Source organism: Oncorhynchus mykiss, chromosome 14 (genome assembly GCF_057628025.1).
Source record: "Oncorhynchus mykiss isolate SJ-2025 chromosome 14, ASM5762802v1, whole genome shotgun sequence".
In the NCBI taxonomy this organism is placed as follows: Eukaryota; Metazoa; Chordata; class Actinopteri; order Salmoniformes; family Salmonidae; genus Oncorhynchus; species Oncorhynchus mykiss.
The window spans coordinates 5,689,063-5,704,267 of NC_143035.1; the positions used below are offsets into that span (position 1 = coordinate 5,689,063).

Consider the following 15,205-nt stretch of genomic DNA (forward strand, 5'->3'; position numbering starts at 1 on the left):
CTGTCTACAATGCGTTCACATCTCTGTGTATAACAGCAGTTTTACATGGAAGCTGAGCTAAAGCCAGAGGCATCGCAGTGAGAAACAACATCTACACTGCAGCAGGCGGAACTCTACAGCGCAACAATATCCCACTCTACCTTCAAAAGTACTGAACTCATTTACAATATATTGCACACACCAATGCCCTATATACTGTAAACGGGTGTTAAACATTCTGTACTCTGTACTGGAAAGTGTGAAATCATTTAGTGAACCGAGGGCTGTTTGACTTGTGTCATGGCCATATAAACTATAGGTTAATCACACTGTAGGTGATCATTATTCTCAGTATATTTTTTTCTGGCTGACAGTGGCATTACCAAACCAACAAACAATACAAAAAGTTAAAATACTCTCCGGCTTGCACACTGACTCAGACACAGATAGCGGGATGGGCGCACAATCAATCCCACCTACGGGTGTGGTGTGCACCACGCTCCTCTTCTAGTGTGTGTGGGCAGGCCAAGCCCACATTGCCGCCATTGGAACAGGTACAGAGGCTAATCCCAAACAGCCCACAAAGCGTTGTTGTGATTTCTGTAAAAGGGAAGGGCATACCGTCAGGCGCTATTAGAACCTTGGCAGAGGCAACCCTCCTGCGTATTTCAGGCAGCCTGACGGCCCACAGAGTAGGACCGACTATCCAGTTAAATTTGGAGCTTTCTGCTGAAAACACAGGTAACTATTTCTTGCCTTTACAACAAAATGGTTACTATATCCATTCGTGATGGCTATGTTACATTTGTGAATGTGTGTACTTTGTATACAGATTGCTAGACAAATGACTCCTGTTGCACCAAGAATAATTTGTTTTCCTATGTGTGCTCCATAAGGCATAAGTCCATCTGAATTTATAGACGTGGGTGTGCTATGAGTAAAGTAATTGCCTCATTTCTTACAAAATGGCATTAGAGACTTCACCATTGGTCTGCTACTGTTGGGTGCTGTAAACTGGAATGTTAATAAACCTCATTTTCAAATGGCTTGAAACCACTCTTAGCCTACATTGAGTAACTTTCACACATAGGGTAGGAGTAGAAAATGTGTGGCTATTCAACGTGTATCTTCAACATTTTTTGTAGCTTGAAACTTGCTTTTGATTTATCTTCAAGCATTTTTCTTGATTATTTCAAAAATGTTTTTGTTTTTTTGGAGGGGGGGGGGTGAATCCATTTTCTCTCAAAGGGAGGAGAGCTTTATTTAAAATATACTGTATTTTATGACGCATTGATCTTTTCTGTATTCATCTGACCCACATAATAAAACCACATCTGTTGCTATTGACCAATCAGTTCAACAGATTATTTTGTGTTCAGTGAAATGTTGAAGTAATCCGTGATGTCGTCATTTCCTTCAATCTCTGTGTTTTGCTCTTACAAAGGGGAATGGAGCGTTCCTTTCTGGCTTGCTCGCAGAAAGGTGTTACCTAAGGGCATTTGCATGTCTAAAGCAGAATTACAATGCTACCCCCGAAAGGACACTCCTGGAGGTGATGCTGCTGGGACAATGAACTGCTGGTCTGAAGATGCCGACAGTGTCGAGAGTGCTGGCTGTCCAGTCCGGTTTTGAACACTCCTGTCTAATACAGTTTGCATCATAAAAAGGGAGGATTATGTAGGCCGGCCCAACCCCCAGTGTCACCTTTGTTAATGCTCAATGCAAAAGGTTTTATTGTCTTCTCAGGAATGCAACCTTCGCTGTGTTGTTCTCCCCACCCCCTTTCTGTCACATCTGTGACGCCGTAGCTGCTGTTGTGATGACATCCTGTAGGTATGATGATGAGATTGGAAGTTCATTTTTACACTATTCTATTGGTTAACAACTCAGATTTTGAATCTAAACAGTCAGATGTTAGACAAGGGTCTCCGAGTCATTTTGTCTTTTTCTTTTGGTCCTGACCTGCTCTAGTGCGATACCGACACTCTCTCTGTCTCTTTCCCTCCACTCCCAAGAGTTTTGGGACATGGCTAGAAACGTCTCTCTCTCTCTCCCTCTCTGATCATGCCTAGATTATGAATGCTTTGTTAATAGAAGTATTGCCCTGTAATGTAAACCTTGTATAATGTGAAGCGTTCATTTTACAAAGAGATGGAATCTATTTGCTTTTAGTATTCCACTCTTTAGACCTTTCTTGTTTTGCTCCTGTAACTCAACAATAGTCCTGATTCCACACTGCTAAATCATCGTTATGGAGTCAGATACAAATTTTAATAGATTTTATTCATATTAATTGCATAGTCTTATTAACGGCCGCATGTGTGATATTAAATTATAAATATGACCTCTCTCTCTCTCTGTCACGCCCTGACCTTAGAGATCCTTTTTATTCTCTATGTTTGGTTAGGTCAGAGTGTGACTTGGGTGGGAAAGTCTAAGTTTTCTATTTCTTTGTTTTTGGCCGTGTGTGTGTGTGTGTGTGTGTGTATGTGTGTGTGTGTGTATGTGTGTGTGTGGTTCCCAATAAGAGGCAGCTGTCTATCGTGTCTCTGATTGGGGATCACATATAAGTTGTAATTTTCCTTTTGGGTTTCGTGGGATCTTATTTTCTGTTTAGTGTCTGTGCCTGATGGAACTGCTCGCGGCCGGATTTGTTATTTTTGTTTGAGTGTTTCTTGTAATAATATCATGAACACTTTCCACGCTTTGGTCCACTCTTCTTTCCACCGAAGATGAGCGTTACACTCTCCCTCTCCCTCTTTGCAGGTTTGTTTTGTGCTGACGTGGCCTTGCTCACCTCCCAGATAGAGGGCCTACACTATCTCTCTTACATACACACACACACACACACACACACACACACACACACACACACACACACACACACACACACACACACACACACACACACACACACACACACACACACTCCATCCCCCTCCCACACTCTCGCTCTTGTTCTCTCCCTCCCTCATTTACTCTTTTTCACTTTCTTTTCTACTATCCACCTATTCCTCCTTCTCACATTCTCTAGCATATTTGTCTCCCTGTGAGAGAAGATTTGGGTCTGTGTGTTGGATGTGTGAGATCATCCGAGTTCTCTGTCCCTGTGTCAATACTGACATATAGATTGTGGTCTGGTTCTGTGTACAGTGTAAACACAGAGTAATGTCCTGACCTACTGTCTCTCACTGGGAGATGGGATTAGTCTATTCTGGGGACAATATATACACAACTGCACAATAGCACATTCAGCAGCACCACTCTCATTGTCCCCAAATCCCCCTTTATCCTCTTCCTGTCCCAGGCCTGAAATACAATGTAAATATATCATACACACAGTTCCATTATCACTCTGTGAGATACGCTAAAGTCTCTACCTTCCATAAAAACCCGCCAACCCTCTTTATAATACACTCACAAACCACCTTACATCCTCATCGATACACACATCTTTGTTTGTTCCTTTAGAATGCATAGAGCCCAGTGTCTCAATGGATATCTACAGTATAAATAAATATGAGCTCCAGATTTATCCTTGTCTATAATGTTCTACATACATATAATGACTCAATTATAAGTACAGTAGCTACACACACTGCAGTCGGCCAGGAACAGGGTTGGGGGAGGACATGACTGCTTGCTGATGGTGTTTTCATTTATGCGTGTGTGTGTGTGGAGCTGTGGAGATTGGGGAAGGCGATACCTCTCAGATATGTAATACACACAGCTGACCCCTAACCTGAGCAGTGGCCAATCGCATCGTTTATCACAGCACTGTGTTTACTTTCCCAGAGTCAATCAACAATCCCGGGTCTGTCTCGGTTGGCAACCACAGCTCAGACAGTGCAGTTATGGGCAAATAAAATTGGCCAGGTTTCAAATATGCTTAACCACACACACTGACAGTATGGGAGCCTGAATTCAAAAGACAGATCCAAAATACAGTTTCCTTCCTTCCATTTTCCTTCTTTGTTTATTGTTATTTCGTTCTTCTGTTTCATTCTTTTTTCCTTCCCTCCTTTTATCCGCCCAGCGTGATAGATCAGTGATAGCCCAAAGTAACTAGAGTTGATAGTGTCTTTGTGCTCTGGCTCTTACTGTTGAGTGCTGCCTAGTGTGCTGTGAAGTAGAGGGGAGTCTGTATATCAGCTCCACTTCTCCTTCCCTTCAGATGGCAGAGCAGTGCAGATCAGAGCAAAACAGAGCAGAACAGAGAAGAACAGAGAAGAACAGTGCAAAGCAGAGCAGACTAGAACAGAGCCGACTAGAACAGAACAGACTAGAACAGAACAGACTAAACAGAGCAGACTAGAACAGAACAGAGCAGGCTAGAACAGACTTAACAGAGCCAACTAGAACAAAGCAGACTAGAACAGAACAGACTAAACAGAGCAGACTAGAACAGAACAGAGCAGGCTAGAACAGACTTAACAGAGCCGACTAGAACAGAGCCGACTAAAACAGACCAGACTAGAGCAGACTAGAACAGAGCAGAACAGAGCCTACTAGAAAATACAGAGCAGATTGGAACAGAGCAGAGCAGCCTGGAGCAGAATAGAACAGAACATAATAGACTAGAACAGAGCAGAGCAGACTAGAACAGAGCAGACTACATCAGAACAGAGCGGACTACATCAGAACAGAGCAGACTACATCAGAACAGAGCAGACTACATCAGAACAGACTACATCAGAACAGAGCATACTACATCAGAACAGAGCAGACTACATCAGAGCAGATCAGACTACATCAGAGCAGACTAGAAAAGAACAGAGCCGACTAGAAAAGAACAGAGCCAACTAGAACAGAGCAGAGCCGACTAGAGCAGAGCAGAGCCGACTAGAACAGAGCAGAGCCGACTAGAGCAGAGCAGAGCCGACTAGAGCAGAGCAGAGTCGACTAGAGCAGAACAGAGCCGACTAGAGCAGAGCAGAGCCGACTAGAGCAGAGCAGAGCCGACTAGAGCAGAGCAGAGCCGACTAGAGCAGAGCAGAGCCGACTAGAGCAGAGCAGAGCAGACTAGAAAATAATAGAGCAGACTAATAAAGAATGGAGCAGACTAGAATAGAGCAGACTAGAATAGAACAGAGCAGACTAGAATAGAACAGAGCAGACTAGAATATAGCAGAGCAGACTAGAATAGAGCAGACTAGAACAGAGCAGAACAGCAGACAGCACCTCAAATTCATACACAGCCTGTTTCAAAGAGAGAACGGGAGAGAGAGCACTTGGCTTTTTATTTCGCTGGCTCGGTCCTTGTGCATCTCCACTTCCCACTTTCTCTATCTAATAATAATTCAGAATAACTTGATGGGTGTTTATACAGTTGAAGTTGGAAGTTTACATACACCTTAGCCAAATACATTTCAACTCAGTTGTTCACAATTCACGATTCAACAACTGAGACATAAATTGAACAAGTTCCACAGACATGTGACTAACAGAAATTGAATAATGTGTCCCTGAACAAAGGGAGGTCAAAATCAAAAGTAACAGTCAGTATCTGGTGTGGCCACCAGCTGCATTAAGTACTGCAGTGCATCTCCTCCTCATGGACTGCACCATATTTGGCAGTTTTTGTTGTGAGATGTTACCCCACTCTTCCACCAAGGCAACTGCAAGTTCCCAGACATTTCTGGGGGGAATGACCCTAGCCCTCACCCTCTGATCCAACAGGTAACAGATGTGCTCAATGGGATTGATATCCGGGCTCTTCGCTGGCCATGGCAAAACACTGACATTCCTGTCTTGCCGGAAATCACCCACAGAACGAGCAGTATGGCTGGTGGCATTGTCATGCTGGAGGGTCATGTCAGGATGAGCCTGCAGGAAGGGTACCACATGAGGGAGGAGGATGTCTTCCCTGTAACGCACAGTGTTGATATTGCAGGCAATGACAACAAGCTCAGTCCGATGATGCTGTGACACACTGCCCCAGACCATGACGGACCCTCAACCTCCAAATTGATCCCGCTCCAGAGTACAGGCCTCGGTGTAACGCTCATTCCTTTGGCGATAAACGCGAATCCGACCATCACCCCTGGTGAGACAAAACCACAACTCGTCAGTGAAGAGCACTTTTTGCCAGTTCTGTCTGGTCCAGAGACCAGACATACAACAGGCCAATAGGCAACGTTGCTGCCAGTGATGTCTGGTGAGGACCTGCCTTACAACAGGCCTACAAGCCCTCAGTCCAGTATTGCCCTGGCCACATCTGCAGTCCTAATGCTTCCTTGCAGCATGCCTAAGGCACGTTCGCTCAGATGAGCAGGGACCCTGGGCATCTTTCTTTTAGTTTCTTTCAGAGTCAGTAGAAATGCCTCTTTAGTGTTCTAAGTTTTCATAACTGTGACCTAAATTTCTGTAAGCAGTTCTTAATGACCCTTCCACATGTGCATGTTCATTAATTGTTTATGGTTCGTTGAACAAGTATGGGAAACAATGTTTAAACCCTTTACAATGAAGATCTGTGAAGTTATTTGGATTCTTTCTAATTATCTTAGAAAGACAGGGTCCTGAAAAAGGGAAGTTTATTTTTATGCTGAGTTTATATATAATGGTTTCAACTGTGTTGTTATTCTCTGACCTTTGTTTAAGAAATCTGTATTAAGAATATTGGTAGCAGTAATAGTTTATCATAAATTATTTATTGTGTCTGGATTTCCTGAATCAGAAATGCCCTAAACTAAACTGTCTTTCTGGTCTCTCCTCTCTCTATGGCGAAAGTGACCACAGATGGTGTCTAGATGCATGGAAGGGATAATTTGACCAAGAACAGTGTGAACTTCATCCCCACTAACCAGCTGAAGCAATGGTGTTCAGTTTGGTCCTTCACCACTTCTACCGTTGAGACCTGAGTCCGAGCCAGCATGTACACAGCATCCAGTCGAAGCGATCAACTGCCTTTTCTCTCAGGAGTGAGACACGGGTCCACTTGGAGTGAGCATGGAGAAAGATCCCATCCAAACTTGCTGGTGTACTTGTAGGAAAATGGACAAGACATAATGGACTGTAAAGGACAGTGGTGGCTCAGGTGAGAGACATTATCAAGGGCCATCCACTTTGAACATGTGCCATTGGAAGGACAGTTATTTGGATTTTTAGGAATTATCTTTGAAAGACAGGGTCCTGAAAAAGAAAATATCTTTTTTTGCTGAGTTAGATACTTTTGTACCTGTTACCTCCAGCATCTTCACCAGGTCCTTTGCTGTTGTTCTGGGATTGATTTGCACTTTTCGCACCAAAGTACGTTCATCTCTAGGAGAAAGAACGCGTCTCCTTCCTGAGTGGTATGACGGCTGCGTGGTCCCATGGTGTTCATACTTGCATACTATTGTTTGGACAGATGAACGTGGTACCTTCAGGCATTTGGAAATTGCTTCCAAGGATGACACAGGTCTACATTTTTTCCGAGGTCTTGGCTGTTTTCCCATGATATCAAGCAAAGAGGCAATGAGTTTGAAGGTAGGCCTTGAAATACATCCATAGGTACAACTCCAAATGACTAAAATGTAAATTAGCATAACAGATGTTTCAAAATCCATGACATAATTTTCTGTAATTTTCCAAGTTATAAAGGCACAGTCAACTTAGTGTATGTTAACTTCTGACCCACTGGAAGTGTTATACAGTGAATTATAAGTGAAATAAACAATTGTTGGAAAAATGACTTGTGTCATGCACAAAGTAGATGTCCTAACTGACTTGCCAAAACTATCGTTTGTTAATTAACAAGAAATTTGTGGAGTGGTTGAAAAACAAGTTTTAATGACTCCAGCCTAAGTGTATGTAAACTTCTGAATTCAACTGTATGTCCTATTTCACACATGTACAAGTGTGTATTGTACGCATGCATGAATTGGAAATGTGTTTTTTGCAAATCACAACTCTCCCCGAGGCACCCTCGGAAAGTGGGGCACGGCCAGGGTCTCTCTCTCTCTCTCTCTCTCACTTTCTTTTTCTCTCTCTCTACCTTGTTGTTTCTCATGCTCCTTCTTTCAACCCTTCTCTCCCTTCTCTCTGTCCAGGGTATGTGTTATAATTGGTCTCCCCCGTGTGTCTCCTAGAGTTCTTCATCTGGAACATTCCCTGGTCTCATTGGGAAGTTATTCTCCCGATTGCTGGACACACCAATAACAGAGGAAGTAGGGGGCACATTTTGGTAACTGGGGTTCGGGGCCTGTCTTGTTTGGGTAATTGATTAAGAAAAAAGAAAAAAGAAACTGCATAATAAATAAATGTGACTGGTCAATTGTGTGAGTCAGGTGCTACGCCCTTTTTATATACAACCATAGGAGACAGATCTCAATGTTCAAAATACACCAGAAAGCATCATCTAGCCACAGATCAATCATATCACAAGTATACAGGTAACTGCCAAAATAAATGAACCCTTTCCTGCACTGGCAGTCAAATGCCCAAAGCACCCTCTAGTGGCCTCATGGGTGGAACGTTATGAATCTTTTTCACAATTTCATAATTCGTAAACATTATTATTTTAAAAAGCAGAAAATCTGGTGTTTCTCTGTCAATTGTTTTGTTATATTTCCGTCTTCTGTGATGTATAAAAAGTGTCAAATTGGAGTGCAAACTCAAAATTGAATATATTTCAACTCTATATCTGACATGGTACATGTCTTCTTTTTTCTGTTCATAACCATGTGCGTGAGGTGTATACTTTTTTTTTTCAAAGTAGATTTGTTTAACACTACCAATAAAAACGTAGTTTGACCCTGGTTTAGCCAACTGCAGTAAAAGGTTTGAAAAGGTGTGTTTGGCCACCACAAGGTGCCAGAACAGCTTCAATGCACCTTGGCATAGATTCTACAAGTGGACCTAAACCATGCCAGGAAAATGCACCCTACACCATAACGTTTGATTTGTTTCCCCCATTTACTCAAGTGTTTCCTTTAATTTGCCGGGTGTTGGCAGTGGTTGAAAAAGTACCCAACTGTCATACCTTGAATAAGAGTAAAAGTACGTTAACAGAAAAGTCACCCAGTAAAATTCTACTTGAGTAAAAGTCTAAAAGTATTTGGTTTAAAACAAACTTAAGTATTAAAAGTAAAAAATAATAAATCATTTCAAATTCCTCATATTAAGCAAACCAGATGGCACCATTTTCTAGTTATGTATTTATTTAGGGAAAGCCACAGACACACTCCAACATTCAGACATCATTTACAAACGAAGCATGTGTGTTTAGTGAGTCCGCCAGATCAGAGGCAGTAGGGATGATAAGTTTGTGAATTGGACTATTTCCCTGTCCTGCTAAGCATTTAAAATGTGACGAGTACTTTTGGGTGTCAAGGAAAATGTATGGAGTAAAAAGTACAATATTTTCTTAAGGAATGTAGTAAAGTAAAAGTAGTCAATAATATAAATAGTAAAGTCAAGTACAGATACCCCAAAAAACGACTTAAATGGTACTTTAAAGTATTTTTACTTAAGTACTTTACACCACTGACAGTTGGTAAGGCCGCAATTTGGCCAACATGCACGCCAAACATACAGCTTGTTGAACTGTGGCCGTAGACATATCCATAGAAGGGTTATGAAACATCTTACCCTGACGACTCCCAATTTTTTGTGAACAGCAGCATTGTTTTTCAAAGGGGCTCATCTTGAGGAAGTCTATTGCCAAGACACGTGCATCAGCCAACACAGTGTGCCTTGCCTATGGCTTCATCTTCATTATTAGGTGAGTCAGTGTGCCACTGGAAATATTATTTAGTAGTCTGCTGTTTCCTATAATACACAGTACCAGACAAAGGTTGAGTGTTTTCAAAGGGTTTACTTTATTTTTACTATTTTCTACATTGTAGAATAATAGTGAAGACATCAAAACAATGTATAACACAAATTGAAAACTTTAGTAACCCAAAAAGTGTTAAACAAATCTAAATATATCTTGTATTTGAGCTTCTTCAAAGTACCCACCCTTTGCCTTGATGATAGCTTTGCACACTCTTGGCATTCTCTCAACCAGCTTCATGAGGCAGTCACTTGGAATGCATTTCAATTACAGTGTGCCTTGTTAAAAGTTAATTTGTGGAATTTCTTTCTGTCTTAATGCATTTGAGCCAATCAGTTGTGTTGTGACAAGGTAGGGGTAGTACACAGAAGATAGCCCTATTTGGTAAAAGACCAAGTCCATATTATGGCAAGAACAGCTCAAATAAGCAGAGAGAAATGGCCTTCATGGTCAATTTGATGCAAAGAAACCACTACTAAAGGACACCAATTAGAAGAAGAGACTTGTTTGGGCCAAGAAACACGAGCAATGGACATTGGAAATCTGTCCTTTGGTCTGATGAGTCCAAATGTAGAGGGACACTTAACCAGCATGGCTACCACAGCATTCTGTAGCGATACACAATCCAATCTGGTTTGTGCTTAGTGGGAGTATAATTTGTTTGTCAACAGGACAATGACCCAACACACCTCCAGGTTGTGTAAGGGCTATTTGACCAAGAAGGAGAGTGATGGAGTACTGCATCAGATGACCTGGCCTTCACAATCACCCAACCTCAACCCAATTGAGATGGTTTGGGATGAGTTGGACCGCAGAGTGAAGGAAAAGCAGCCAACAAGTGCTCAGCATATGTGGGAACTCCTTCAAGACAGTTGGAAAAGCAACAGTCTTGAAGTGAAGCTGGTTGAGAGAAGGCCAAGAGTGTGCAAAGCTGTCATCAAGGCAAAGGGTGGGTACTTTAAAGAAGCTCAAATACAAGATATATTTTGATTTGTTGAACACTTTTTTGGTGACTGCATGATTCCGTATGTATTATTTCATAGTTTTAATGTCTTCACTATTATTGTACAATGAAGAAAATTCAAAAAAATAAAGAAAGACCCTCGAATGAGTAGGTGTGTCCAAACCTCTCTCACTGGCGTTGATCGCCTTCTCTTCTCACTCACTCACTCTCTCTTTCTGCATTTCTCTCTCTCTATCCTGTGGAAGGAGCTGCAGCTGCGGTAAATCACCTCATATGGTTTTCCTAGCTACAGTATGGTTCTTCTCTATATGCTATTCAGTAGAAAGATGCCCAGACAGCTCTTACATAATATGGAAACATGATGCACCTGAGCTCAATTTTGAGTTTTCAAGCAAAGGGTCTGAATGCTTATGTAAATAAGATATTTCTGTTTTTATTTTCAAAATCTTATGTAAATAAGCATTCAGACCCTTTGTTTTGAGACTCAAAATTGAGCTCAGGTGCATCCTGTTTCCACTGATCATCCTTGAGATGGACTCCAATCAATTGATTGGACATGATTTGGAAAGGCACACACCTGTCTATACATGTGTGTCAAGCTTATAGCGTCATACCCAGAAGACGAGGCTGTCATCACTTCCAAAGGTGTACTGAGTAAAGTACTGAGTCAATTTTCTGAATACTTATGTTAATGTGATATCTCAGTTTTTTATTTTTAATACATTTCCAAAAATGTCTAAAAAACAGTTTTTGCTTTTTCATTCTGTGGCATTGTGTGTAGATTGGTGGGAGGAAAAAAAGCTATTTAATCCATTTTAGAATAAGGCTGTAATGTAACAAAGTGTGGAAGAAGTAAAGAGGTCTGAATACTTTCAGAATGAACTGTACACAGTTGAAGTCGGAAGTTTACATACACTTAGGTTGGAGTCATTAAAACTCATTTTTCAACCACTCCACAAATTTCTTGTTAACAAACTATAGTTTTTGTAAGTCGTTTAGGACATCTTCTTTGCGCATGACACAAGTCATTTTTCCAACAATTGTTTACAGACAGATTAGTTCACTTATTATCACTGTATCACAATTCCAGTGCGTCAGAAGTTTACATAGTGTATGTTGACTGTGCCTTTAAACAGCTTGGAAAATTCCAGAAAATGACGTCATGGCTTTAGAAGCTTCTGATAGGCTAATTGACATAATTTGAGTCAATTGGAGGTGCACCTGTGGATGTATTTCAAGGCCTACCTTCAAACTCAGTGCCTCTTTGCTTGACATCATGGGAAAATCAAAAGAAATCAGCCAAGACCTCAGAAAAACAATTGTAGACCTCCACAAATCTGGTTCATCCTTGGGAGCAATTTCCAAATGGCTGAAGGTACCACGTTCATCTGTCCAAACAATAGTATGCAAGTATGAACACCATGGGACCACGCAGCCATCATACCACTCAGGAAGGAGATGTGTTCTGTCTCCTAGAGATGAACGTACTTTGGTGCGGAAAGTGAAAATCAATCACAGAACAACAGCAAAGGACCTTGTGAAGATGCTGGAGGAAACCGGTACAAAGGTATCTGTATCCACAGTAAAACGAGTCCTACATCGACATAACCTGAAAGGCCGCTCAGCAAGGAAGAAGCCACTGCTCCAAAATCGCCATAAAAAAAGCCAGACTACAGTTTGCAACTGCACATGGGGACAATAATCATCATTTTTGGAGAAATGTCCTTTGGTCTGATGAAACAAAAATATAACTTTTTGGCCATAATGACTATCATTATGTTTGGAGGAAAAAGGGGGATGCTTGCAAGCCGAAGAACACCATCCCAACCGTGAAGCACGGGGGTGGCAGCATTATGTTGTGGGGGTGCTTTGCTGCAGGAGGGACTGGTGCACTTCACAAAATAGATGGCATCATGAGGCAGGAAAATTACGTGGATATATTGATGCAACATCTCAAGACATTAGTCAGGAATTTAAAGCTTGGTTGCAAATGGGTCTTCCAAATGGACAATGACAATAAGCATACTTCCAAAGTTGTAGCAAAAGGGCTTAAGGACAACAAAGTTAAGGTATTGGAGTGGCCATCACAAAGTCTTGACCTCAATTCTATAGAAAATTTGTGGGCAGAACTGAAAGTGTTTGCGAGCAAGGAGGCCTACAAACCTGACTCAGTTACACCAGCTCTGTCAGGAGGAATGGGCCAAAATTCACTCAACTTATTGTGGGAAGCTTGTGGAAGGATACCCAAAACATTTGACCCAAGTTAAACAATTTAAAGGCAATACACTCAATTAGTATTTGCTAGCATGTAAACTTCTGACCCACTGGGAATGTGATGAAAGAAACAAAAGCTGAAATAAATCATTCTCTCTACCACTATTCTGACATTTCACATTCTTAAAATAAAGTGGTGATCCTAACTGACCTAAGACAAGGAATTATTACTAGGATTAAATGTCAGGAATTGTGAAAAACTGAGTTTAAATGTTTTTGGCTGAGGTGCATGTAAACTTCCAACTTCAACAGTATATATATTGCCTCCTAATATAATACCATCTGTGTGTCGCTTCATTGGCCTGCGCTATTGTTTGTTTGAATTCAAGAGAAGATTGATCTCAGTATGTCAGTGTCAGTAGCCACTCAATTCTATAATTTGTGTGGTATTAAAAGAGATTCAGCTAATGCCTTCTATCATTTAAATTTTGTAGAATTGCATGAAATGCATTTTTTATATAAAAATAATAATAATCCGGCCCTGGGAATTCCAGCTATAGGAATTCCATTTAATGCTCTCTCTTTCTTATATAAGATGAACGTCTCATTCAGTCATGTTCAGTGATGTGCTAATTTGAGTAAGATGTCAAACCTGTCAGGAATACAGATTACATTCGCTTAAAGCACCAGGTCGGAATTTCTCTATTCCCCAGTCGCCAATCATATTCTTTCTAAAAGATGTTCCCATGGTAACACAGCCGGATCTGTCACTATACTGTCAGATGCATGTTTTATAACTTAAAACAAATAAAAACGTAACGAAAATGTATTTTTTTAAAAATACCTTTTTACATTAGGACAAAGGAACGCTATAATCTCAAGAGATAATAATGAAATACTGATCAATTCTAAATGCAAAGTGACACAGAAATATATGGTTTATTTATATCATACTGGAGAGACACCTACGGATGTATCTATAAGCAGTGTTGAATCTAGCTGCTAATCTAATTAACCTACGGCGTGATAATAAGCAGCTACCCACACATGGGGAAGCATAACTCATATCTCCTACAATGCATATACCACATCCCGTGTGTGTGTGCGTGCGTGTTTGTGTGTATGTGTGTGCATTCATGCCAACGCTCTGACAGGGGATGTCTTGTTCTGAGGGATAATCCTGTGTGAAGAGTGAAGGATGATATTTTTTTGTTTCCCGACAATGAACACTCTAGATAAGGTTTGGATGACAGTCAACAGAAACCCAGCAGATAAGGTTTGGCACAGCGGCATATGGCACAACAGTGACAAATAACACTTCCTATACTGTGGATGGTATTATCGGTTGACGCTTTATGTCTGACTGACATTGGTGATAGGCCTCTCTCTACCTAGAACTCTAAAAGCCTTGTGAATAGAAAGCCACATTTCTGACGTCAAAGGATGCAGCCTGAAAACCCCGTTGAGCTTTCATTTCTAGGATGAGAAGTATTCAGAGGAATCTTCAAATGGACAGAAAGGCTTAATAAAACATGAGTAAACAGAACTGGGGGGAATTCAATGGAATCTGCTGCTACAATACAGAACGGCACATCAGGGTACACAGGCTAAAGAGGAAACAGCAGAAGAGGTGGTGGGGGGGGGGGGGTGTAATCTAGCAGAAATGTAACCGTGCATAGACATACATATCATAATCACACACAAGTCTCTCTCACTGCGTTTGATCGCCTTCTCTTCTCACTCACCCTCTCTTTCTACCCTTCTCTCTCTCTATCCTGTGGAAGGAGCTGCAGCTGCGGTAAATCACCTCATATGGTTTTCCCTAGCTACAGTACGGTTCTTCTCTATATGCTACTCAGTAGAAAGATGCCCAGACAGCTCTTACAGAATACGTCTCCTCTCTCCCTCCAAGGCCTCTTGCGTTAACAGGGCCTGCTTCCATGCTAACAAGAGCCCTCCTCAATCACACTCCATCAAGCAACAGTCTGCACTAACCACTGAGCTCTCCCCTCCCCCCCACCCTGACGCTTTATTATTTAAAACACGAGGATCCGATTTGCCATAGAGGCCCCTTAGTCGTCATGGCTACAAACAACTGCGTAGATGTAAGGAGCAGGAGGACGGGTTGAGGAGGTGCTCGAGGGCCTCGGAGAGAGGTTAACCTCTGCAGGGCTGAACTTTCCATCTTCATAAAGAAGTCACTGGCCTCTGAATAAGAGGTTAAAGAAGAGAGGTCAGCTTTAAATATTGTTTAAAAGACATGTCAGAAGCAGTGATAAGGGTTAAGATTA

General features: G+C 41.5%; 1 long non-coding RNA gene across 1 annotated transcript; it reads left to right on the plus strand.

Moving 5' to 3' along the window:
• The first annotated feature begins 465 nt into the window (after positions 1–465).
• On the plus strand, positions 466–8,220 carry LOC149978254 (uncharacterized). Its single transcript, XR_016486245.1, has 2 exons — positions 466–720; positions 6,709–8,220. It is a non-coding gene; the product is annotated as an uncharacterized LOC149978254 (long non-coding RNA).
• Positions 8,221–15,205: the final 6,985 nt, after the last annotated feature.